The sequence below is a fragment of the Sus scrofa genome, chromosome Y (assembly GCF_054392235.1).
Source record: "Sus scrofa isolate SSC_HxYL_T2T_F1_AM1 chromosome Y, Sscrofa_HxYL_maternal_Yorkshire_Landrace_v2.0, whole genome shotgun sequence".
NCBI classification, from domain to species: Eukaryota; Metazoa; Chordata; class Mammalia; order Artiodactyla; family Suidae; genus Sus; species Sus scrofa.
This window is the reverse complement of record NC_139402.1, coordinates 21,157,876-21,182,012: the sequence shown is the minus strand read 5'-3', so window position 1 is coordinate 21,182,012 and position 24,137 is coordinate 21,157,876.

Genomic DNA, 24,137 nt, shown 5'->3' with positions numbered 1-24,137 from the left:
CATAGTAGATCCCTGTGTTCAAGGTGATAGGATTTCCATGGATATCATTCCTCGGCTAAAATGACGGTCCTGATGGATGCCCTTGGCCACGATGCAATGATTCGTGACGTCCAACCCTACATAATAAGAGCAGGCCAGGTGTACGTGATTCCAAATAAAATTAGATGTGTTCCGGATGTTGGGGTCGCCACACATGGCATGCAACCCTTCCTATGGTGGTGGTCAATCTGAGCTTCACAGGCTGGCCTACCGCACAGCCAGGGCCTCGGCCACCCACGATCCGAAATCGGCCAACCACCTACTCCAAACCGCACGGAACCTTGACACAAGACAAGGGCCATGGGTCAAACGGGATTCCTCAGCGACATAACTTGTGTCCCTTCCTGCTGAGTCCCAAGGGCCGCCTGCTTTGACGTCCTCCACTCTTGTAAGTTTAGAGTGCCGATAGTATGCATGTACGATTTTCTTGTAAGAACAGAAGAAGTTGGGCCGTACAGGGGAACACCGTCTAAGGATGTCTGTCTTGCCACCACACGAATCGATTTCCAGATGGGAAAAATGACACCGAGACGAGCCAGGGCACTGCCTGAACATCAGGTTGGACCATTGACACATTCGGCTCAGGGCTTCCATGCTCCCTGGGCTCTCTGCAGAGGCAAGGTTGTGGTGTGCCCCCTGAGCAGGAAAACCAGGTGCCAGACAGCACGGCCGTCTAGAGGCTGGTGGGCCTCCCACGCCCGCCCTCAGGCCTAACGGCCATCTGCCCTGGTTGCCAGGCACCTGTGTGTTTGGGTGGCCGAGGTCTGTTGGGTCCATTGGGGCCCGTGATCCGAAGCAGAGCTTTGGTGCCTGTGGCGCTGGGAAGGGCCTGCCTTCTGCCACCAAATGGATTTGGCTGCCAGCCCCAAAGCCATCTGTGTCTTCCAATGGTTCCCACTGGTCGCATGGGGACCGTGAGGCTGGGGGCAGTGCCCCTGCCCTGGGATCCTGGAACCGGTGTTTGGTGAGGCAAGAGGGAGAGGACAGAAGGCCTGCCCCGGGAGACAACACACACAACCAAGTGTCTCCATGTGGGGTCCCGCAGAAGAAGGATAATCCCTGCCGCCTAACCACTTGGGGATTTCGGTGTTATGGACAACACATGCCATCTGGAAGGTCCCAGGTCATCGTTTTTCCATACCTGGGCCACAGGAGGTGCACAAAGGCTCAGCTGAATGTAAACGGCCTAGTACCTATGAGGGCTCGGGGTCATTCCTTGGCATCGCTCAGTAGGCTGAAGTTCCAGAATTGCTGTCACATGTTCCTTGGGTCATGGACACGGCTCTGATGTGGCATTGCACTCTTTCTAGAGTCTGTAGTCATGTTCTCATGCCAGCCTATGGAGGGCTGAGGGTGGTACTGTCCCCATTGGGCAGAGAGGGATACGGAGGCTCAGCCAGGTCGAAATGCATGATGTCTGTCACACATTATGGAACCGTGTGCTGGAGTTTCCCTTGGCACACCGGCCTGATGTTTGCAATCATCAGAATATTGCCATGGCCATTCAAGGCCACTGGAGCTGAGGGTTACCCTCAGCCACAGGCCTTCGTCTGCTGGGTGTCCTCTGACCAAGGCCACCTGGCATCCAAGCTCCATCAGGATATACACAAAACTCGACCTGCCAACGCGTCACCAGATGGCCTAAACAGCAACCATGCCTTCCCTTCAGTGCCGGGTCATTCCATTTCAAGGTAACAGTCGTTTGTACTTGAGGCTAACATGTCAAAACCGAAAAGCCATTTGGTCGACATGAGGACCCTTGGTGGGACAGGTAAATAGAGCCTATCTTGGACCACTTCCCAGACCTGCTTACTCTAATCAAACATGTATTACCTTCAACAGGCCAAAATGACACCTCTGGGGAGGAAATGTGACCAAAAACGGGTACCAGACATCCTCATTGGTTTGAGGTAAGGCCTTTGTCTTCAAACTCCGTTTCTTGGACCTTTGACCACTTTGGCAATAGAAATTGCAAGAAGTCAAAGCCATTGGCTCTTCGTTCATAAACCCCCTTCGGAAACATCACCCACATAAGTGGCACAGCAAGCCACTCCACACGTCGTTCGCACAACAGGCAACAGGGTGTTCTAAGTTCCAGTGGAAGCCATTGACATGCACATGGTCAGGAATTTCACCGTTACCTTCCTCCTACTTGACACCTCTCTTGCATCACCTACAGCGGCTCACCTTGGGATAATGCTTCGGCACGAGTCCATCCGTCTCTCTGCCCACCTCCTTCAGAAGCCACCGAGAAGATCCAGACCACCCGTGCAGATGGACACTTCCCTGTCCAGGAGCAATGGTGTTCCCTCTTCCTGCTGGAGGATTAGGCCTTTCTTGGGAGCATTATTCCATCGCATGGACCACAATCATTTCAAGAGCTAGAGGGGAGTGGGCCTTTCTCCTCTTTCGCTGCTGAGAGAAGAACGTCCACATAGTAGATCCCTGTGTTCAAGGTGATAGGATTTCCATGGATATCATTCCTCGGCTAAAATGACGGTCCTGATGGATGCCCTTGGCCACGATGCAATGATTCGTGACGTCCAACCCTACATAATAAGAGCAGGCCAGGTGTACGTGATTCCAAATAAAATTAGATGTGTTCCGGATGTTGGGGTCGCCACACATGGCATGCAACCCTTCCTATGGTGGTGGTCAATCTGAGCTTCACAGGCTGGCCTACCGCACAGCCAGGGCCTCGGCCACCCACGATCCGAAATCGGCCAACCACCTACTCCAAACCGCACGGAACCTTGACACAAGACAAGGGCCATGGGTCAAACGGGATTCCTCAGCGACATAACTTGTGTCCCTTCCTGCTGAGTCCCAAGGGCCGCCTGCTTTGACGTCCTCCACTCTTGTAAGTTTAGAGTGTCGATAGTATGCATGTACGATTGTCTTGTAAGAACAGAAGAAGTTGGGCCGTACAGGGGAACACCGTCTAAGGATGTCTGTCTTGCCACCACACGAATCGATTTCCAGATGGGAAAAATGACACCGAGACGAGCCAGGGCACTGCCTGAACATCAGGTTGGACCATTGACACATTCGGCTCAGGGCTTCCATGCTCCCTGGGCTCTCTGCAGAGGCAAGGTTGTGGTGTGCCCCCTGAGCAGGAAAACCAGGTACCAGACAGCACGGCCGTCTAGAGGCTGGTGGGCCTCCCACGCCCGCCCTCAGGCCTAACGGCCATCTGCCCTGGTTGCCAGGCACCTTTGTGTTTGGGTGGCCGAGGTCTGTTGGGTCCATTGGGGCCCGTGATCCGAAGCAGAGCTTTGGTGCCTGTGGCGCTGGGAAGGGCCTGCCTTCTGCCACCAAATGGATTTGGCTGCCAGCCCCAAAGCCATCTGTGTCTTCCAATGGTTCCCACTGGTCGCATGGGGACCGTGAGGCTGGGGGCAGTGCCCCTGCCCTGGGATCCTGGAACCGGTGTTTGGTGAGGCAAGAGGGAGAGGACAGAAGGCCTGCCCCGGGAGACAACACACACAACCAAGTGTCTCCATGTGGGGTCCCGCAGAAGAAGGATAATCCCCGCCGCCTAACCACTTGGGGATTTCGGTGTTATGGACAACACATGCCATCTGGAAGGTCCCAGGTCATCGTTTTTCCATACCTGGGCCACAGGAGGTGCACAAAGGCTCAGCTGAATGTAAACGGCCTAGTACCTATGAGGGCTCGGGGTCATTCCTTGGCATCGCTCAGTAGGCTGAAGTTCCAGAATTGCTGTCACATGTTCCTTGGGTCATGGACACGGCTCTGATGTGGCATTGCACTCTTTCTAGAGTCTGTAGTCATGTTCTCATGCCAGCCTATGGAGGGCTGAGGGTGGTACTGTCCCCATTGGGCAGAGAGGGATACGGAGGCTCAGCCAGGTCGAAATGCATGATGTCTGTCACACATTATGGAACCGTGTGCTGGAGTTTCCCTTGGCACCCCGGCCTGATGTTTGCAATCATCAGAATATTGCCATGGCCATTCAAGGCCACTGGAGCTGAGGGTTACCCTCAGCCACAGGCCTTCGTCTGCTGGGTGTCCTCTGACCAAGGCCACCTGGCATCCAAGCTCCATCAGGATATACACAAAACTCGACCTGCCAACGCGTCACCAGATGGCCTAAACAGCAACCATGCCTTCCCTTCAGTGCCGGGTCATTCCATTTCAAGGTAACAGTCGTTTGTACTTGTCAAAACCGAAAAGCCATTTGGTCGACATGAGGACCCTTGGTGGGACAGGTAAATAGAGCCTATCTTGGACCACTTCCCAGACCTGCTTACTCTAATCAAACATGTATTACCTTCAACAGGCCAAAATGACACCTCTGGGGAGGAAATGTGACCAAAAACGGGTACCAGACATCCTCATTGGTTTGAGGTAAGGCCTTTGTCTTCAAACTCCGTTTCTTGGACCTTTGACCACTTTGGCAATAGAAATTGCAAGAAGTCAAAGCCATTGGCTCTTCGTTCATAAACCCCCTTCGGAAACATCACCCACATAAGTGGCACAGCAAGCCACTCCACACGTCGTTCGCACAACAGGCAACAGGGTGTTCTAAGTTCCAGTGGAAGCCATTGACATGCACATGGTCAGGAATTTCACCGTTACCTTCCTCCTACTTGACACCTCTCTTGCATCACCTACAGCGGCTCACCTTGGGATAATGCTTCGGCACGAGTCCATCCGTCTCTCTGCCCACCTCCTTCAGAAGCCACCGAGAAGATCCAGACCACCCGTGCAGATGGACACTTCCCTGTCCAGGAGCAATGGTGTTCCCTCTTCCTGCTGGAGGATTAGGCCTTTCTTGGGAGCATTATTCCATCGCATGGACCACAATCATTTCAAGAGCTAGAGGGGAGTGGGCCTTTCTCCTCTTTCGCTGCTGAGAGAAGAACGTCCACATAGTAGATCCCTGTGTTCAAGGTGATAGGATTTCCATGGATATCATTCCTCGGCTAAAATGACGGTCCTGATGGATGCCCTTGGCCACGATGCAATGATTCGTGACGTCCAACCCTACATAATAAGAGCAGGCCAGGTGTACGTGATTCCAAATAAAATTAGATGTGTTCCGGATGTTGGGGTCGCCACACATGGCATGCAACCCTTCCTATGGTGGTGGTCAATCTGAGCTTCACAGGCTGGCCTACCGCACAGCCAGGGCCTCGGCCACCCACGATCCGAAATCGGCCAACCACCTACTCCAAACCGCACGGAACCTTGACACAAGACAAGGGCCATGGGTCAAACGGGATTCCTCAGCGACATAACTTGTGTCCCTTCCTGCTGAGTCCCAAGGGCCGCCTGCTTTGACGTCCTCCACTCTTGTAAGTTTAGAGTGTCGATAGTATGCATGTACGATTGTCTTGTAAGAACAGAAGAAGTTGGGCCGTACAGGGGAACACCGTCTAAGGATGTCTGTCTTGCCACCACACGAATCGATTTCCAGATGGGAAAAATGACACCGAGACGAGCCAGGGCACTGCCTGAACATCAGGTTGGACCATTGACACATTCGGCTCAGGGCTTCCATGCTCCCTGGGCTCTCTGCAGAGGCAAGGTTGTGGTGTGCCCCCTGAGCAGGAAAACCAGGTACCAGACAGCACGGCCGTCTAGAGGCTGGTGGGCCTCCCACGCCCGCCCTCAGGCCTAACGGCCATCTGCCCTGGTTGCCAGGCACCTTTGTGTTTGGGTGGCCGAGGTCTGTTGGGTCCATTGGGGCCCGTGATCCGAAGCAGAGCTTTGGTGCCTGTGGCGCTGGGAAGGGCCTGCCTTCTGCCACCAAATGGATTTGGCTGCCAGCCCCAAAGCCATCTGTGTCTTCCAATGGTTCCCACTGGTCGCATGGGGACCGTGAGGCTGGGGGCAGTGCCCCTGCCCTGGGATCCTGGAACCGGTGTTTGGTGAGGCAAGAGGGAGAGGACAGAAGGCCTGCCCCGGGAGACAACACACACAACCAAGTGTCTCCATGTGGGGTCCCGCAGAAGAAGGATAATCCCCGCCGCCTAACCACTTGGGGATTTCGGTGTTATGGACAACACATGCCATCTGGAAGGTCCCAGGTCATCGTTTTTCCATACCTGGGCCACAGGAGGTGCACAAAGGCTCAGCTGAATGTAAACGGCCTAGTACCTATGAGGGCTCGGGGTCATTCCTTGGCATCGCTCAGTAGGCTGAAGTTCCAGAATTGCTGTCACATGTTCCTTGGGTCATGGACACGGCTCTGATGTGGCATTGCACTCTTTCTAGAGTCTGTAGTCATGTTCTCATGCCAGCCTATGGAGGGCTGAGGGTGGTACTGTCCCCATTGGGCAGAGAGGGATACGGAGGCTCAGCCAGGTCGAAATGCATGATGTCTGTCACACATTATGGAACCGTGTGCTGGAGTTTCCCTTGGCACCCCGGCCTGATGTTTGCAATCATCAGAATATTGCCATGGCCATTCAAGGCCACTGGAGCTGAGGGTTACCCTCAGCCACAGGCCTTCGTCTGCTGGGTGTCCTCTGACCAAGGCCACCTGGCATCCAAGCTCCATCAGGATATACACAAAACTCGACCTGCCAACGCGTCACCAGATGGCCTAAACAGCAACCATGCCTTCCCTTCAGTGCCGGGTCATTCCATTTCAAGGTAACAGTCGTTTGTACTTGTCAAAACCGAAAAGCCATTTGGTCGACATGAGGACCCTTGGTGGGACAGGTAAATAGAGCCTATCTTGGACCACTTCCCAGACCTGCTTACTCTAATCAAACATGTATTACCTTCAACAGGCCAAAATGACACCTCTGGGGAGGAAATGTGACCAAAAACGGGTACCAGACATCCTCATTGGTTTGAGGTAAGGCCTTTGTCTTCAAACTCCGTTTCTTGGACCTTTGACCACTTTGGCAATAGAAATTGCAAGAAGTCAAAGCCATTGGCTCTTCGTTCATAAACCCCCTTCGGAAACATCACCCACATAAGTGGCACAGCAAGCCACTCCACACGTCGTTCGCACAACAGGCAACAGGGTGTTCTAAGTTCCAGTGGAAGCCATTGACATGCACATGGTCAGGAATTTCACCGTTACCTTCCTCCTACTTGACACCTCTCTTGCATCACCTACAGCGGCTCACCTTGGGATAATGCTTCGGCACGAGTCCATCCGTCTCTCTGCCCACCTCCTTCAGAAGCCACCGAGAAGATCCAGACCACCCGTGCAGATGGACACTTCCCTGTCCAGGAGCAATGGTGTTCCCTCTTCCTGCTGGAGGATTAGGCCTTTCTTGGGAGCATTATTCCATCGCATGGACCACAATCATTTCAAGAGCTAGAGGGGAGTGGGCCTTTCTCCTCTTTCGCTGCTGAGAGAAGAACGTCCACATAGTAGATCCCTGTGTTCAAGGTGATAGGATTTCCATGGATATCATTCCTCGGCTAAAATGACGGTCCTGATGGATGCCCTTGGCCACGATGCAATGATTCGTGACGTCCAACCCTACATAATAAGAGCAGGCCAGGTGTACGTGATTCCAAATAAAATTAGATGTGTTCCGGATGTTGGGGTCGCCACACATGGCATGCAACCCTTCCTATGGTGGTGGTCAATCTGAGCTTCACAGGCTGGCCTACCGCACAGCCAGGGCCTCGGCCACCCACGATCCGAAATCGGCCAACCACCTACTCCAAACCGCACGGAACCTTGACACAAGACAAGGGCCATGGGTCAAACGGGATTCCTCAGCGACATAACTTGTGTCCCTTCCTGCTGAGTCCCAAGGGCCGCCTGCTTTGACGTCCTCCACTCTTGTAAGTTTAGAGTGTCGATAGTATGCATGTACGATTGTCTTGTAAGAACAGAAGAAGTTGGGCCGTACAGGGGAACACCGTCTAAGGATGTCTGTCTTGCCACCACACGAATCGATTTCCAGATGGGAAAAATGACACCGAGACGAGCCAGGGCACTGCCTGAACATCAGGTTGGACCATTGACACATTCGGCTCAGGGCTTCCATGCTCCCTGGGCTCTCTGCAGAGGCAAGGTTGTGGTGTGCCCCCTGAGCAGGAAAACCAGGTACCAGACAGCACGGCCGTCTAGAGGCTGGTGGGCCTCCCACGCCCGCCCTCAGGCCTAACGGCCATCTGCCCTGGTTGCCAGGCACCTTTGTGTTTGGGTGGCCGAGGTCTGTTGGGTCCATTGGGGCCCGTGATCCGAAGCAGAGCTTTGGTGCCTGTGGCGCTGGGAAGGGCCTGCCTTCTGCCACCAAATGGATTTGGCTGCCAGCCCCAAAGCCATCTGTGTCTTCCAATGGTTCCCACTGGTCGCATGGGGACCGTGAGGCTGGGGGCAGTGCCCCTGCCCTGGGATCCTGGAACCGGTGTTTGGTGAGGCAAGAGGGAGAGGACAGAAGGCCTGCCCCGGGAGACAACACACACAACCAAGTGTCTCCATGTGGGGTCCCGCAGAAGAAGGATAATCCCCGCCGCCTAACCACTTGGGGATTTCGGTGTTATGGACAACACATGCCATCTGGAAGGTCCCAGGTCATCGTTTTTCCATACCTGGGCCACAGGAGGTGCACAAAGGCTCAGCTGAATGTAAACGGCCTAGTACCTATGAGGGCTCGGGGTCATTCCTTGGCATCGCTCAGTAGGCTGAAGTTCCAGAATTGCTGTCACATGTTCCTTGGGTCATGGACACGGCTCTGATGTGGCATTGCACTCTTTCTAGAGTCTGTAGTCATGTTCTCATGCCAGCCTATGGAGGGCTGAGGGTGGTACTGTCCCCATTGGGCAGAGAGGGATACGGAGGCTCAGCCAGGTCGAAATGCATGATGTCTGTCACACATTATGGAACCGTGTGCTGGAGTTTCCCTTGGCACCCCGGCCTGATGTTTGCAATCATCAGAATATTGCCATGGCCATTCAAGGCCACTGGAGCTGAGGGTTACCCTCAGCCACAGGCCTTCGTCTGCTGGGTGTCCTCTGACCAAGGCCACCTGGCATCCAAGCTCCATCAGGATATACACAAAACTCGACCTGCCAACGCGTCACCAGATGGCCTAAACAGCAACCATGCCTTCCCTTCAGTGCCGGGTCATTCCATTTCAAGGTAACAGTCGTTTGTACTTGTCAAAACCGAAAAGCCATTTGGTCGACATGAGGACCCTTGGTGGGACAGGTAAATAGAGCCTATCTTGGACCACTTCCCAGACCTGCTTACTCTAATCAAACATGTATTACCTTCAACAGGCCAAAATGACACCTCTGGGGAGGAAATGTGACCAAAAACGGGTACCAGACATCCTCATTGGTTTGAGGTAAGGCCTTTGTCTTCAAACTCCGTTTCTTGGACCTTTGACCACTTTGGCAATAGAAATTGCAAGAAGTCAAAGCCATTGGCTCTTCGTTCATAAACCCCCTTCGGAAACATCACCCACATAAGTGGCACAGCAAGCCACTCCACACGTCGTTCGCACAACAGGCAACAGGGTGTTCTAAGTTCCAGTGGAAGCCATTGACATGCACATGGTCAGGAATTTCACCGTTACCTTCCTCCTACTTGACACCTCTCTTGCATCACCTACAGCGGCTCACCTTGGGATAATGCTTCGGCACGAGTCCATCCGTCTCTCTGCCCACCTCCTTCAGAAGCCACCGAGAAGATCCAGACCACCCGTGCAGATGGACACTTCCCTGTCCAGGAGCAATGGTGTTCCCTCTTCCTGCTGGAGGATTAGGCCTTTCTTGGGAGCATTATTCCATCGCATGGACCACAATCATTTCAAGAGCTAGAGGGGAGTGGGCCTTTCTCCTCTTTCGCTGCTGAGAGAAGAACGTCCACATAGTAGATCCCTGTGTTCAAGGTGATAGGATTTCCATGGATATCATTCCTCGGCTAAAATGACGGTCCTGATGGATGCCCTTGGCCACGATGCAATGATTCGTGACGTCCAACCCTACATAATAAGAGCAGGCCAGGTGTACGTGATTCCAAATAAAATTAGATGTGTTCCGGATGTTGGGGTCGCCACACATGGCATGCAACCCTTCCTATGGTGGTGGTCAATCTGAGCTTCACAGGCTGGCCTACCGCACAGCCAGGGCCTCGGCCACCCACGATCCGAAATCGGCCAACCACCTACTCCAAACCGCACGGAACCTTGACACAAGACAAGGGCCATGGGTCAAACGGGATTCCTCAGCGACATAACTTGTGTCCCTTCCTGCTGAGTCCCAAGGGCCGCCTGCTTTGACGTCCTCCACTCTTGTAAGTTTAGAGTGTCGATAGTATGCATGTACGATTGTCTTGTAAGAACAGAAGAAGTTGGGCCGTACAGGGGAACACCGTCTAAGGATGTCTGTCTTGCCACCACACGAATCGATTTCCAGATGGGAAAAATGACACCGAGACGAGCCAGGGCACTGCCTGAACATCAGGTTGGACCATTGACACATTCGGCTCAGGGCTTCCATGCTCCCTGGGCTCTCTGCAGAGGCAAGGTTGTGGTGTGCCCCCTGAGCAGGAAAACCAGGTACCAGACAGCACGGCCGTCTAGAGGCTGGTGGGCCTCCCACGCCCGCCCTCAGGCCTAACGGCCATCTGCCCTGGTTGCCAGGCACCTTTGTGTTTGGGTGGCCGAGGTCTGTTGGGTCCATTGGGGCCCGTGATCCGAAGCAGAGCTTTGGTGCCTGTGGCGCTGGGAAGGGCCTGCCTTCTGCCACCAAATGGATTTGGCTGCCAGCCCCAAAGCCATCTGTGTCTTCCAATGGTTCCCACTGGTCGCATGGGGACCGTGAGGCTGGGGGCAGTGCCCCTGCCCTGGGATCCTGGAACCGGTGTTTGGTGAGGCAAGAGGGAGAGGACAGAAGGCCTGCCCCGGGAGACAACACACACAACCAAGTGTCTCCATGTGGGGTCCCGCAGAAGAAGGATAATCCCCGCCGCCTAACCACTTGGGGATTTCGGTGTTATGGACAACACATGCCATCTGGAAGGTCCCAGGTCATCGTTTTTCCATACCTGGGCCACAGGAGGTGCACAAAGGCTCAGCTGAATGTAAACGGCCTAGTACCTATGAGGGCTCGGGGTCATTCCTTGGCATCGCTCAGTAGGCTGAAGTTCCAGAATTGCTGTCACATGTTCCTTGGGTCATGGACACGGCTCTGATGTGGCATTGCACTCTTTCTAGAGTCTGTAGTCATGTTCTCATGCCAGCCTATGGAGGGCTGAGGGTGGTACTGTCCCCATTGGGCAGAGAGGGATACGGAGGCTCAGCCAGGTCGAAATGCATGATGTCTGTCACACATTATGGAACCGTGTGCTGGAGTTTCCCTTGGCACCCCGGCCTGATGTTTGCAATCATCAGAATATTGCCATGGCCATTCAAGGCCACTGGAGCTGAGGGTTACCCTCAGCCACAGGCCTTCGTCTGCTGGGTGTCCTCTGACCAAGGCCACCTGGCATCCAAGCTCCATCAGGATATACACAAAACTCGACCTGCCAACGCGTCACCAGATGGCCTAAACAGCAACCATGCCTTCCCTTCAGTGCCGGGTCATTCCATTTCAAGGTAACAGTCGTTTGTACTTGTCAAAACCGAAAAGCCATTTGGTCGACATGAGGACCCTTGGTGGGACAGGTAAATAGAGCCTATCTTGGACCACTTCCCAGACCTGCTTACTCTAATCAAACATGTATTACCTTCAACAGGCCAAAATGACACCTCTGGGGAGGAAATGTGACCAAAAACGGGTACCAGACATCCTCATTGGTTTGAGGTAAGGCCTTTGTCTTCAAACTCCGTTTCTTGGACCTTTGACCACTTTGGCAATAGAAATTGCAAGAAGTCAAAGCCATTGGCTCTTCGTTCATAAACCCCCTTCGGAAACATCACCCACATAAGTGGCACAGCAAGCCACTCCACACGTCGTTCGCACAACAGGCAACAGGGTGTTCTAAGTTCCAGTGGAAGCCATTGACATGCACATGGTCAGGAATTTCACCGTTACCTTCCTCCTACTTGACACCTCTCTTGCATCACCTACAGCGGCTCACCTTGGGATAATGCTTCGGCACGAGTCCATCCGTCTCTCTGCCCACCTCCTTCAGAAGCCACCGAGAAGATCCAGACCACCCGTGCAGATGGACACTTCCCTGTCCAGGAGCAATGGTGTTCCCTCTTCCTGCTGGAGGATTAGGCCTTTCTTGGGAGCATTATTCCATCGCATGGACCACAATCATTTCAAGAGCTAGAGGGGAGTGGGCCTTTCTCCTCTTTCGCTGCTGAGAGAAGAACGTCCACATAGTAGATCCCTGTGTTCAAGGTGATAGGATTTCCATGGATATCATTCCTCGGCTAAAATGATGGTCCTGATGGATGCCCTTGGCCACGATGCAATGATTCGTGACGTCCAACCCTACATAATAAGAGCAGGCCAGGTGTACGTGATTCCAAATAAAATTAGATGTGTTCCGGATGTTGGGGTCGCCACACATGGCATGCAACCCTTCCTATGGTGGTGGTCAATCTGAGCTTCACAGGCTGGCCTACCGCACAGCCAGGGCCTCGGCCACCCACGATCCGAAATCGGCCAACCACCTACTCCAAACCGCACGGAACCTTGACACAAGACAAGGGCCATGGGTCAAACGGGATTCCTCAGCGACATAACTTGTGTCCCTTCCTGCTGAGTCCCAAGGGCCGCCTGCTTTGACGTCCTCCACTCTTGTAAGTTTAGAGTGTCGATAGTATGCATGTACGATTGTCTTGTAAGAACAGAAGAAGTTGGGCCGTACAGGGGAACACCGTCTAAGGATGTCTGTCTTGCCACCACACGAATCGATTTCCAGATGGGAAAAATGACACCGAGACGAGCCAGGGCACTGCCTGAACATCAGGTTGGACCATTGACACATTCGGCTCAGGCCTTCCATGCTCCCTGGGCTCTCTGCAGAGGCAAGGTTGTGGTGTGCCCCCTGAGCAGGAAAACCAGGTACCAGACAGCACGGCCGTCTAGAGGCTGGTGGGCCTCCCACGCCCGCCCTCAGGCCTAACGGCCATCTGCCCTGGTTGCCAGGCACCTTTGTGTTTGGGTGGCCGAGGTCTGTTGGGTCCATTGGGGCCCGTGATCCGAAGCAGAGCTTTGGTGCCTGTGGCGCTGGGAAGGGCCTGCCTTCTGCCACCAAATGGATTTGGCTGCCAGCCCCAAAGCCATTTGTGTCTTCCAATGGTTCCCACTGGTCGCATGGGGACCGTGAGGCTGGGGGCAGTGCCCCTGCCCTGGGATCCTGGAACCGGTGTTTGGTGAGGCAAGAGGGAGAGGACAGAAGGCCTGCCCCGGGAGACAACACACACAACCAAGTGTCTCCATGTGGGGTCCCGCAGAAGAAGGATAATCCCCGCCGCCTAACCACTTGGGGATTTCGGTGTTATGGACAACACATGCCATCTGGAAGGTCCCAGGTCATCGTTTTTCCATACCTGGGCCACAGGAGGTGCACAAAGGCTCAGCTGAATGTAAACGGCCTAGTACCTATGAGGGCTCGGGGTCATTCCTTGGCATCGCTCAGTAGGCTGAAGTTCCAGAATTGCTGTCACATGTTCCTTGGGTCATGGACACGGCTCTGATGTGGCATTGCACTCTTTCTAGAGTCTGTAGTCATGTTCTCATGCCAGCCTATGGAGGGCTGAGGGTGGTACTGTCCCCATTGGGCAGAGAGGGATACGGAGGCTCAGCCAGGTCGAAATGCATGATGTCTGTCACACATTATGGAACCGTGTGCTGGAGTTTCCCTTGGCACACCGGCCTGATGTTTGCAATCATCAGAATATTGCCATGGCCATTCAAGGCCACTGGAGCTGAGGGTTACCCTCAGCCACAGGCCTTCGTCTGCTGGGTGTCCTCTGACCAAGGCCACCTGGCATCCAAGCTCCATCAGGATATACACAAAACTCGACCTGCCAACGCGTCACCAGATGGCCTAAACAGCAACCATGCCTTCCCTTCAGTGCCGGGTCATTCCATTTCAAGGTAACAGTCGTTTGTACTTGTCAAAACCGAAAAGCCATTTGGTCGACATGAGGACCCTTGGTGGGACAGGTAAATAGAGCCTATCTTGGACCACTTCCCAGACCTGCTTACTCTAATCAAACATGTATTACCTTCAACAGGCCAAAATGACACCTCTGGGGAGGAAATGTGACCAAAAACGGGTACCAGACATCCTCATTGGTTTGAGGTAAGGCCTTTGTCTTCAAACTCCGTTTCTTGGACCTTTGACCACTTTGGCAATAGAAATTGCAAGAAGTCAAAGCCATTGGCTCTTCGTTCATAAACCCCCTTCGGAAACATCACCCACATAAGTGGCACAGCAAGCCACTCCACACGTCGTTCGCACAACAGGCAACAGGGTGTTCTAAGTTCCAGTGGAAGCCATTGACATGCACATGGTCAGGAATTTCACCGTTACCTTCCTCCTACTTGACACCTCTCTTGCATCACCTACAGCGGCTCACCTTGTGATAATGCTTAGGCACGAATCCATCCGTCTCTCTGCCCACCTCCTTCAGAAGCCACCGAGAAGATCCAGACCACCCGTGCAGATGGACACTTCCCTGTCCAGGAGCAATGGTGTTCCCTCTTCCTGCTGGAGGATTAGGCCTTTCTTGGGAGCATTATTCCATCGCATGGACCACAATGATTTCAAGAGCTAGAGGGGAGTGGGCCTTTCTCCTCTTTCGCTGCTGAGAGAAGAACGTCCACATAGTAGATCCCTGTGTTCAAGGTGATAGGATTTCCATGGATATCATTCCTCGGCTAAAATGACTGTCCTGATGGATGCCCTTGGCCACGATGCAATGATTCGTGACGTCCAACCCTACATAATAAGAGCAGGCCAGGTGTACGTGATTCCAAATAAAATTAGATGTGTTCCGGATGTTGGGGTCGCCACACATGGCATGCAACCCTTCCTATGGTGGTGGTCAATCTGAGCTTCACAGGCTGGCCTACCGCACAGCCAGGGCCTCGGCCACCCACGATCCGAAATCGGCCAACCACCTACTCCAAACCGCACGGAACCTTGACACAAGACAAGGGCCATGGGTCAAACGGGATTCCTCAGCGACATAACTTGTGTCCCTTCCTGCTGAGTCCCAAGGGCCGCCTGCTTTGACGTCCTCCACTCTTGTAAGTTTAGAGTGCCGATAGTATGCATGTACGATTTTCTTGTAAGAACAGAAGAAGTTGGGCCGTACAGGGGAACACCGTCTAAGGATGTCTGTCTTGCCACCACACGAATCGATTTCCAGATGGGAAAAATGACACCGAGACGAGCCAGGGCACTGCCTGAACATCAGGTTGGACCATTGACACATTCGGCTCAGGGCTTCCATGCTCCCTGGGCTCTCTGCAGAGGCAAGGTTGTGGTGTGCCCCCTGAGCAGGAAAACCAGGTACCAGACTGCACGGCCTTCTAGAGGCTGGTGGGCCTCCCACGCCCGCCCTCAGGCCTAACGGCCATCTGCCCTGGTTGCCAGGCACCTTTGTGTTTGGGTGGCCGAGGTCTGTTGGGTCCATTGGGGCCCGTGATCCGAAGCAGAGCTTTGGTGCCTGTGGCGCTGGGAAGGGCCTGCCTTCTGCCACCAAATGGATTTGGCTGCCAGCCCCAAAGCCATCTGTGTCTTCCAATGGTTCCCACTGGTCGCATGGGGACCGTGAGGCTGGGGGCAGTGCCCCTGCCCTGGGATCCTGGAACCGGTGTCTGCTGAGGCAAGAGGGAGAGGACAGAAGGCCTGCCCCGGGAGACAACACACACAACCAAGTGTCTCCATGTGGGGTCCCGCAGAAGAAGGATAATCCCCGCCGCCTAACCACTTGGGGATTTCGGTGTTATGGACAACACATGCCATCTGGAAGGTCCCAGGTCATCGTTTTTCCATACCTGGGCCACAGGAGGTGCACAAAGGCTCAGCTGAATGTAAACGGCCTAGTACCTATGAGGGCTCGGGGTCATTCCTTGGCATCGCTCAGTAGGCTGAAGTTCCAGAATTGCTGTCACATGTTCCTTGGGTCATGGACACGGCTCTGATGTGGCATTGCACTCTTTCTAGAGTCTGTAGTCATGTTCTCATGCCAGCCTATGGAGGGCTGAGGGTGGTACTGTCCCCATTGGGCAGAGAGGGATACGGAGGCTCAGCCAGGTCGAAATGCATGATGTCTGTCACACATTATGGAACCGTGTGCTGGAGTTTCCCTTGGCACACCGGCCTGATGTTTGCAATCATCAGAATATTGCCATGGCCATTCAAGGCCACTGGAGCTGAGGGTTACCCTCAGCCACAGGCCTTCGTCTGCTGGGTGTCCTCTGACCAAGGCCACCTGGCCTCCAAGCTCCATCAGGATATACACAAAACTCGACCTGCCAACGCGTCACCAGATGGCCTAAACAGCAACCATGCCTTCCCTTCAGTGCCGGGTCATTCCATTTCAAGGTAACAGTCGTTTGTACTTGAGGCTAACATGTCAAAACCGAAAAGCCATTTGGTCGACATGAGGACCCTTGGTGGGACAGGTAAATAGAGCCTATCTTGGACCACTTCCCAGACCTGCTTACTCTAATCAAACATGTATTACCTTCAACAGGCCAAAATGACACCTCTGGGGAGGAAATGTGACCAAAAACGGGTACCAGACATCCTCATTGGTTTGAGGTAAGGCCTTTGTCTTCAAACTCCGTTTCTTGGACCTTTGACCACTTTGGCAATAGAAATTGCAAGAAGTCAAAGCCATTGGCTCTTCGTTCATAAACCCCCTTCGGAAACATCACCCACATAAGTGGCACAGCAAGCCACTCCACACGTCGTTCGCACAACAGGCAACAGGGTGTTCTAAGTTCCAGTGGAAGCCATTGACATGCACATGGTCAGGAATTTCACCGTTACCTTCCTCCTACTTGACACCTCTCTTGCATCACCTACAGCGGCTCACCTTGGGATAATGCTTCGGCACGAGTCCATCCGTCTCTCTGCCCACCTCCTTCAGAAGCCACCGAGAAGATCCAGACCACCCGTGCAGATGGACACTTCCCTGTCCAGGAGCAATGGTGTTCCCTCTTCCTGCTGGAGGATTAGGCCTTTCTTGGGAGCATTATTCCATCGCATGGACCACAATCATTTCAAGAGCTAGAGGGGAGTGGGCCTTTCTCCTCTTTCGCTGCTGAGAGAAGAACGTCCACATAGTAGATCCCTGTGTTCAAGGTGATAGGATTTCCATGGATATCATTCCTCGGCTAAAATGAAGGTCCTGATGGATGCCCTTGGCCACGATGCAATGATTCGTGACGTCCAACCCTACATAATAAGAGCAGGCCAGGTGTACGTGATTCCAAATAAAATTAGATGTGTTCCGGATGTTGGGGTCGCCACACATGGCATGCAACCCTTCCTATGGTGGTGGTCAATCTGAGCTTCACAGGCTGGCCTACCGCACAGCCAGGGCCTCGGCCACCCACGATCCGAAATCGGCCAACCACCTACTCCAAACCGCACGGAACCTTGACACAAGACAAGGGCCATGGGTCAAACGGGATTCCTCAGCGACATAACTTGTGTCCCTTCCTGCTGAGTCCCAAGGGCCGCCTGCTTTGACGTCCTCCACTCTTGTAAGTTTAGAGTGCCGATAGTATGCATGTACGATTTTCTTGTAAGAACAGAAGAAGTTGGGCCGTACAGGGGAACACCGTCTAAGGATGTCTGTCTTGCCACCACACGAATCGATTTCCAGATGGGAAAAATGACACCGAGACGAGCCAGGGCACTGCCTGAACATCTGGTTGGACCATTGACACATTCGGCTCAGGGCTTCCATGCTCCCTGGGCTCTCTGCAGAGGCAAGGTTGTGGTGTGCCCCCTGAGCAGGAAAACCAGGTACCAGACTGCACGGCCTTCTAGAGGCTGGTGGGCCTCCCACGCCCGCCCTCAGGCCTAACGGCCATCTGCCCTGGTTGCCAGGCACCTGTGTGTTTGGGTGGCCGAGGTCTGTTGGGTCCATTGGGGCCCGTGATCCGAAGCAGAGCTTTGGTGCCTGTGGCGCTGGGAAGGGCCTGCCTTCTGCCACCAAATGGATTTGGCTGCCAGCCCCAAAGCCATCTGTGTCTTCCAATGGTTCCCACTGGTCGCATGGGGACCGTGAGGCTGGGGGCAGTGCCCCTGCCCTGGGATCCTGGAACCGGTGTCTGCTGAGGCAAGAGGGAGAGGACAGAAGGCCTGCCCCGGGAGACAACACACACAACCAAGTGTCTCCATGTGGGGTCCCGCAGAAGAAGGATAATCCCCGCCGCCTAACCACTTGGGGATTTCGGTGTTATGGACAACACATGCCATCTGGAAGGTCCCAGGTCATCGTTTTTCCATACCTGGGCCACAGGAGGTGCACAAAGGCTCAGCTGAATGTAAACGGCCTAGTACCTATGAGGGCTCGGGGTCATTCCTTGGCATCGCTCAGTAGGCTGAAGTTCCAGAATTGCTGTCACATGTTCCTTGGGTCATGGACACGGCTCTGATGTGGCATTGCACTCTTTCTAGAGTCTGTAGTCATGTTCTCATGCCAGCCTATGGAGGGCTGAGGGTGGTACTGTCCCCATTGGGCAGAGAGGGATACGGAGGCTCAGCCAGGTCGAAATGCATGATGTCTGTCACACATTATGGAACCGTGTGCTGGAGTTTCCCTTGGCACACCGGCCTGATGTTTGCAATCATCAGAATATTGCCATGGCCATTCAAGGCCACTGGAGCTGAGGGTTACCCTCAGCCACAGGCCTTCGTCTGCTGGGTGTCCTCTGACCAAGGCCACCTGGCCTCCAAGCTCCATCAGGATATACACAAAACTCGACCTGCCAACGCGTCACCAGATGGCCTAAACAGCAACCATGCCTTCCCTTCAGTGCCGGGTCATTCCATTTCAAGGTAACAGTCGTTTGTACTTGAGGCTAACATGTCAAAACCGAAAAGCCATTTGGTCGACATGAGGACCCTTGGTGGGACAGGTAAATAGAGCCTATCTTGGACCACTTCCCAGACCTGCTTACTCTAATCAAACATGTATTACCTTCAACAGGCCAAAATGACACCTCTGGGGAGGAAATGTGACCAAAAACGGGTACCAGACATCCTCATTGGTTTGAGGTAAGGCCTTTGTCTTCAAACTCCGTTTCTTGGACCTTTGACCACTTTGGCAATAGAAATTGCAAGAAGTCAAAGCCATTGGCTCTTCGTTCATAAACCCCCTTCGGAAACATCACCCACATAAGTGGCACAGCAAGCCACTCCACACGTCGTTCGCACAACAGGCAACAGGGTGTTCTAAGTTCCAGTGGAAGCCATTGACATGCACATGGTCAGGAATTTCACCGTTACCTTCCTCCTACTTGACACCTCTCTTGCATCACCTACAGCGGCTCACCTTGGGATAATGCTTCGGCACGAGTCCATCCGTCTCTCTGCCCACCTCCTTCAGAAGCCACCGAGAAGATCCAGACCACCCGTGCAGATGGACACTTCCCTGTCCAGGAGCAATGGTGTTCCCTCTTCCTGCTGGAGGATTAGGCCTTTCTTGGGAGCATTATTCCATCGCATGGACCACAATGATTTCAAGAGCTAGAGGGGAGTGGGCCTTTCTCCTCTTTCGCTGCTGAGAGAAGAACGTCCACATAGTAGATCCCTGTGTTCAAGGTGATAGGATTTCCATGGATATCATTCCTCGGCTAAAATGACGGTCCTGATGGATGCCCTTGGCCACGATGCAATGATTCGTGACGTCCAACCCTACATAATAAGAGCAGGCCAGGTGTACGTGATTCCAAATAAAATTAGATGTGTTCCGGATGTTGGGGTCGCCACACATGGCATGCAACCCTTCCTATGGTGGTGGTCAATCTGAGCTTCACAGGCTGGCCTACCGCACAGCCAGGGCCTCGGCCACCCACGATCCGAAATCGGCCAACCACCTACTCCAAACCGCACGGAACCTTGACACAAGACAAGGGCCATGGGTCAAACGGGATTCCTCAGCGACATAACTTGTGTCCCTTCCTGCTGAGTCCCATGGGCCGCCTGCTTTGACGTCCTCCACTCTTGTAAGTTTAGAGTGCCGATAGTATGCATGTACGATTTTCTTGTAAGAACAGAAGAAGTTGGGCCGTACAGGGGAACACCGTCTAAGGATGTCTGTCTTGCCACCACACGAATCGATTTCCAGATGGGAAAAATGACACCGAGACGAGCCAGGGCACTGCCTGAACATCAGGTTGGACCATTGACACATTCGGCTCAGGGCTTCCATGCTCCCTGGGCTCTCTGCAGAGGCAAGGTTGTGGTGTGCCCCCTGAGCAGGAAAACCAGTTACCAGACAGCACGGCCTTCTAGAGGCTGGTGGGCCTCCCACGCCCGCCCTCAGGCCTAACGGCCATCTGCCCTGGTTGCCAGGCACCTGTGTGTTTGGGTGGCCGAGGTCTGTTGGGTCCACTGGGGCCCGTGATCCGAAGCAGAGCTTTGGTGCCTGTGGCGCTGGGAAGGGCCTGCCTTCTGCCACCAAATGGATTTGGCTGCCAGCCCCAAAGCCATCTGTGTCTTCCAATGGTTCCCACTGGTCGCATGGGGACCGTGAGGCTGGGGGCAGTGCCCCTGCCCTGGGATCCTGGAACCGGTGTTTGGTGAGGCAAGAGGGAGAGGACAGAAGGCCTGCCCCGGGAGACAACACACACAACCAAGTGTCTCCATGTGGGGTCCCGCAGAAGAAGGATAATCCCCGCCGCCTAACCACTTGGGGATTTCGGTGTTATGGACAACACATGCCATCTGGAAGGTCCCAGGTCATCGTTTTTCCATACCTGGGCCACAGGAGGTGCACAAAGGCTCAGCTGAATGTAAACGGCCTAGTACCTATGAGGGCTCGGGGTCATTCCTTGGCATCGCTCAGTAGGCTGAAGTTCCAGAATTGCTGTCACATGTTCCTTGCGTCATGGACACGGCTCTGATGTGGCATTGCACTCTTTCTAGAGTCTGTAGTCATGTTCTCATGCCAGCCTATGGAGGGCTGAGGGTGGTACTGTCCCCATTGGGCAGAGAGGGATACGGAGGCTCAGCCAGGTCGAAATGCATGATGTCTGTCACACATTATGGAACCGTGTGCTGGAGTTTCCCTTGGCACACCGGCCTGATGTTTGCAATCATCAGAATATTGCCATGGCCATTCAAGGCCACTGGAGCTGAGGGTTACCCTCAGCCACAGGCCTTCGTCTGCTGGGTGTCCTCTGACCAAGGCCACCTGGCATCCAAGCTCCATCAGGATATACACAAAACTCGACCTGCCAACGCGTCACCAGATGGCCTAAACAGCAACCATGCCTTCCCTTCAGTGCCGGGTCATTCCATTTCAAGGTAACAGTCGTTTGTACTTGAGGCTAACATGTCAAAACCGAAAAGCCATTTGGTCGACATGAGGACCCTTGGTGGGACAGGTAAATAGAGCCTATCTTGGACCACTTCCCAGACCTGCTTACTCTAATCAAACATGTATTACCTTCAACAGGCCAAAATGACACCTCTGGGGTGGAAATGTGACCAAAAACGGGTACCAGACATCCTCATTGGTTTGAGGTAAGGCCTTTGTCTTCAAACTCCGTTTCTTGGACCTTTGACCACTTTGGCAATAGAAATTGCAAGAAGTCAAAGCCATTGGCTCTTCGTTCATAAACCCCCTTCGGAAACATCACCCACATAAGTGGCACAGCAAGCCACTCCACACGTCGTTCGCACAACAGGCAACAGGGTGTTCTAAGTTCCAGTGGAAGCCATTGACATGCACATGGTCAGGAATTTCACCGTTACCTTCCTCCTACTTGACACCTCTCTTGCATCACCTACAGCGGCTCACCTTGGGATAATGCTTCGGCACGAGTCCATCCGTCTCTCTGCCCACCTCCTTCAGAAGCCACCGAGAAGATCCAGACCACCCGTGCAGATGGACACTTCCCTGTCCAGGAGCAATGGTGTTCCCTCTTCCTGCTGGAGGATTAGGCCTTTCTTGGGAGCATTATTCCATCGCATGGACCACAATGATTTCAAGAGCTAGAGGGGAGTGGGCCTTTCTCCTCTTTCGCTGCTGAGAGAAGAACGTCCACATAGTAGATCCCTGTGTTCAAGGTGATAGGATTTCCATGGATATCATTCCTCGGCTAAAATGACGGTCCTGATGGATGCCCTTGGCCACGATGCAATGATTCGTGACGTCCAACCCTACATAATAAGAGCAGGCCAGGTGTACGTGATTCCAAATAAAATTAGATGTGTTCCGGATGTTGGGGTCGCCACACATGGCATGCAACCCTTCCTATGGTGGTGGTCAATCTGAGCTTCACAGGCTGGCCTACCGCACAGCCAGGGCCTCGGCCACCCACGATCCGAAATCGGCCAACCACCTACTCCAAACCGCACGGAACCTTGACACAAGACAAGGGCCATGGGTCAAACGGGATTCCTCAGCGACATAACTTGTGTCCCTTCCTGCTGAGTCCCAAGGGCCGCCTGCTTTGACGTCCTCCACTCTTGTAAGTTTAGAGTGTCGATAGTATGCATGTACGATTGTCTTGTAAGAACAGAAGAAGTTGGGCCGTACAGGGGAACACCGTCTAAGGATGTCTGTCTTGCCACCACACGAATCGATTTCCAGATGGGAAAAATGACACCGAGACGAGCCAGGGCACTGCCTGAACATCAGGTTGGACCGTTGACACATTCGGCTCAGGGCTTCCATGCTCCCTGGGCTCTCTGCAGAGGCAAGGTTGTGGTGTGCCCCCTGAGCAGGAAAACCAGGTACCAGACAGCACGGCCGTCTAGAGGCTGGTGGGCCTCCCACGCCCGCCCTCAGGCCTAACGGCCATCTGCCCTGGTTGCCAGGCACCTTTGTGTTTGGGTGGCCGAGGTCTGTTGGGTCCATTGGGGCCCGTGATCCGAAGCAGAGCTTTGGTGCCTGTGGCGCTGGGAAGGGCCTGCCTTCTGCCACCAAATGGATTTGGCTGCCAGCCCCAAAGCCATCTGTGTCTTCCAATGGTTCCCACTGGTCGCATGGGGACCGTGAGGCTGGGGGCAGTGCCCCTGCCCTGGGATCCTGGAACCGGTGTTTGGTGAGGCAAGAGGGAGAGGACAGAAGGCCTGCCCCGGGAGACAACACACACAACCAAGTGTCTCCATGTGGGGTCCCGCAGAAGAAGGATAATCCCCGCCGCCTAACCACTTGGGGATTTCGGTGTTATGGACAACACATGCCATCTGGAAGGTCCCAGGTCATCGTTTTTCCATACCTGGGCCACAGGAGGTGCACAAAGGCTCAGCTGAATGTAAACGGCCTAGTACCTATGAGGGCTCGGGGTCATTCCTTGGCATCGCTCAGTAGGCTGAAGTTCCAGAATTGCTGTCACATGTTCCTTGGGTCATGGACACGGCTCTGATGTGGCATTGCACTCTTTCTAGAGTCTGTAGTCATGTTCTCATGCCAGCCTATGGAGGGCTGAGGGTGGTACTGTCCCCATTGGGCAGAGAGGGATACGGAGGCTCAGCCAGGTCGAAATGCATGATGTCTGTCACACATTATGGAACCGTGTGCTGGAGTTTCCCTTGGCACACCGGCCTGATGTTTGCAATCATCAGAATATTGCCATGGCCATTCAAGGCCACTGGAGCTGAGGGTTACCCTCAGCCACAGGCCTTCGTCTGCTGGGTGTCCTCTGACCAAGGCCACCTGGCCTCCAAGCTCCATCAGGATATACACAAAACTCGACCTGCCAACGCGTCACCAGATGGCCTAAACAGCAACCATGCCTTCCCTTCAGTGCCGGGTCATTCCATTTCAAGGTAACAGTCGTTTGTACTTGAGGCTAACATGTCAAAACCGAAAAGCCATTTGGTCGACATGAGGACCCTTGGTGGGACAGGTAAATAGAGCCTATCTTGGACCACTTCCCAGACCTGCTTACTCTAATCAAACATGTATTACCTTCAACAGGCCAAAATGACACCTCTGGGGAGGAAATGTGACCAAAAACGGGTACCAGACATCCTCATTGGT